The sequence below is a fragment of the Choloepus didactylus genome, chromosome 13 (assembly GCF_015220235.1).
Source record: "Choloepus didactylus isolate mChoDid1 chromosome 13, mChoDid1.pri, whole genome shotgun sequence".
Lineage (NCBI taxonomy): Eukaryota > Metazoa > Chordata > Mammalia > Pilosa > Megalonychidae > Choloepus > Choloepus didactylus.
The window spans coordinates 99,221,604-99,224,685 of record NC_051319.1 but is presented as its reverse complement, the minus strand read 5'-3'; the positions used below and the strand labels follow the sequence as shown (position 1 = coordinate 99,224,685).

Sequence of the window (3,082 nt, the reverse complement as noted above, 5' to 3'; positions counted from 1 at the left end):
TGACCCAATGCAGGCTCCCGGTGCCCCAAACGATCTGCACCAGGCAGTCCCTTATCTTCTATACCTCAGGTCACTTAATGACACAGCATTCATTATGGTCACCAGATCTCAAATGTGGATGCTCGGGTGAATTTTTATTATACTTTTTCTCACTTCTTTTTCCACATAATTGCATTTCAGGAGGCATCCCTCAATTATTTCCTTTTCTTTAATTTTTGTCTCTAGTATCTTGCTGCAAGCAGATCTGCAGTGTGCAGCTGCGATAAACCTGGGCTCTGGCCAAGAGAAAGCCTCCAAGCCATGACCTCCCTTGGCCAGCTCAGCCTGCCTTCCGGCAGGGCCCCTCTGAGTCTCATGCTTGGTTTGGCCTTTGTGAACTGTGCAGAACCAGGGCTGACCCTGCTGATCTGTGGATGTGTGGCCAAGACAGGTCCCAGTGTCCTGCCTGGGCTGTGCGTGTGAGAGGGGATCTGTGATGCAACACGATGGCATTTGTGACAGGGTGAGGGAAAGAGAGATTGCCGGCTGGGGCTCCAAGGGGCGCGATTAGATTACAGCCAGAGTTGTCTGTCTGGCAGACATGGAAGACCTGTTCCTGTTAATTTCATATGCAGTGGAACCCATATTTGCCTACTGGCCAGAGGGACTCACTTTTGGAGCAGCAGGCAGTAATCCAACAAATGCAGAGCCCAGGAGCTAAGCCCACAATGCTGCCCTGTGCTTTTGCTGTTTGTTTCTTTACAAATTCTTTTTCTGAGCATGTTTCTACAATGCTAACATCTGGATGGAAAGTGAAAAAGGCCGTCAATCACCTGGAAGCTTGGCAATTGCAGCTCATTTCCTCCTTCTCTATTTATCTATCTCCCTCTATCCCCATTGCCTTCTACCTTTCTTCATATATATAAGATCCTTTTAGAGAGAAGGAGCAGTGTGGTTTGGTAAAAGATCTTGGGCTTTGACGACAGACTTGGTAGGTTTGAATCCTTGCTCAACTACTAGCTGGGTGACCTTGGGCAAATTATTTAACCTCACTGAGGCTCAGTTTCTCCATCAGTTAAATGGAGAGCCTGATTTCTATATCTTAGTTTTTGTGAGGTTTGCATTAAATAAAAGATACTATGTTTCTTAAATAAATTTTAGCACATTGTATGCATTCAGTGAATGGTAGTTCCCTTCTCTCTTTTATTCTCTTAATATTTTTTGTCCATTGACTATTTCTAAGGAAGTCCTTTTTAATGTGAAGTAAGAGATTTGGGTATAGTTAGGTGCACAGTAGTTAACTATCTCAGCAGTCATCTTTGATCTTTATCTTCTGGTGAATATTACCAAGGACCTGCCATGGGTAAGCAGTATCCAAACTAAAGTTGAAGACAAACTGGGTCAGGAAGGGGCTCCAGGTAGAGCCCCATGGATTACTGCCCTCCTGGAATTCACCCCAGGTAAAAGAGTAAAATTCAAGCATTGCCTTCTGTTTCAGTGCCACTAAACTTCCACAGGCTCACTGGTGGAGATCTGCCCCTCTTTGTGATTCTCAGCCCAGCCCCCCTTTGGAGCAGGAATCTCAAGGGTAGCAGTGGATTATCTGCCCTGCACCAGGCCAGGTCAGATATCTGTACATATTTTAAAAGGTTTTTTTTTTCTTCAAAACGTGAATATGCTAATGAAGACTTGTCTAAACATCAGTTGTTTATCATAGCCAAGCACTACCTGCATTATTCTTTATTCACTATTTTAACTTAAATTGATTCACTTTTATTTTTTTAACTTGGAAGCTTATTTTAGCCTTGACTGAAGCAATAATATCTGAGAAATCATGTGTTTCTTTCAAGTACAGGCCATCAGGCCCAATTTCCTTCTTCAGTAGGACAAGGAAGTTGAGGAGAAACATGGAGTGAGGTACTCTGTGAGTTCATGCCAAGGAGAAAAGAAATTATAATCTTACTAATTGACCCAGAGCACTGCCAATTATTAGGTATGTTGCTTTCTGCTTATCTTCCTCTATGTATATTTTTACAGAGTTGTGATCACATTGTATGCCATTTCTGTCCTAATTTTCCAATTTCATTTTCAATTATCAGTTTTTCCCCATGTCATCAAATATCTTTTTCAGATGTGGTCTTTTATTTTCTGAAATTACATTTATCGATGTTGATACATATTGTATTCTATTCTTGGAAAGGGGGCTGAGGGGGCACACAAGAGAGGTAGCAAACTTGCCATCTTTTACAAGATCTAATTAGAACTGACAGTATTATGGTTAATCCTTAATTCCTGAGAATTTGAACATCACTAAGTCTTCTGTGAATTTAGCAACAAATGCTCACATTAATTTTTAAATTATAGTATGAAAACAATAAAAAATACTAGCACTAATATGTTAGCAAGGAATACCATCATCCAAATGTATATATTAACTTAAGTGTGAATACACGCAAGCCCTGTAGCTCTGGACTTTAATACCATTTAAATATACTTAATCTTTTCAGAGATTTTATTTCAAATATGTGAATTTGTCATAATTTGTCCAGGCTGCAGTGACATTATTTTGAACTAAAGGCAAAATAATAATTTGCCGTTTTCTTCTCAATTGTAGATATACAGGAAGCAAGCATGTGTACTTTATCTAGTATTTATAAAATAATTAATTTACATGGGTGGGGATTACGAATGGAGATTATCTGATTCTCTTCAAAAATATGGAATGCTTCACAAATTTGTGTGCCATCCTTGCACAGGGGCCAGGCTAATCTCTGTATCATTCCAATTTTAGTATATGTGCTGCCAAAGCGAGCACTCAAATGTGATCTGAGTGTCTTGTGGTGGTTCATGGTGGTGGTAAAACCTCATGAGACCCTCTTTTAAAAGGGTCTCTATCTGCGGGTGGGCTGATGTGACTTTGAGATGGTGGAACCTTCCAATCACTCCAGTTACAACTTTAGGCTTGGCGCGCAGAGGCTTGTGCAGCTCATGTTTTTGCTTTTTATTGAAATATTTGCAACTGAGCTCCTTGATTCTATTTAGGGGTAAAGAGCACTGAATTTCACCCACAGTTTGACTATAAGACACTATTGTTTGATAAAGT

The 3,082-nt window shown here is 40.3% G+C and overlaps 1 non-coding gene across 1 annotated transcript; it reads right to left on the bottom strand.

Annotated features, from left to right (window-relative positions):
• Positions 1-2,690: 2,690 nt before the first annotated feature.
• Positions 2,691-2,794, bottom strand: LOC119508633. The gene has a single exon (XR_005211533.1). It is a non-coding gene; the product is annotated as a U6 spliceosomal RNA (small nuclear RNA).
• Between the last annotated feature and the right edge of the window lie 288 nt (positions 2,795-3,082).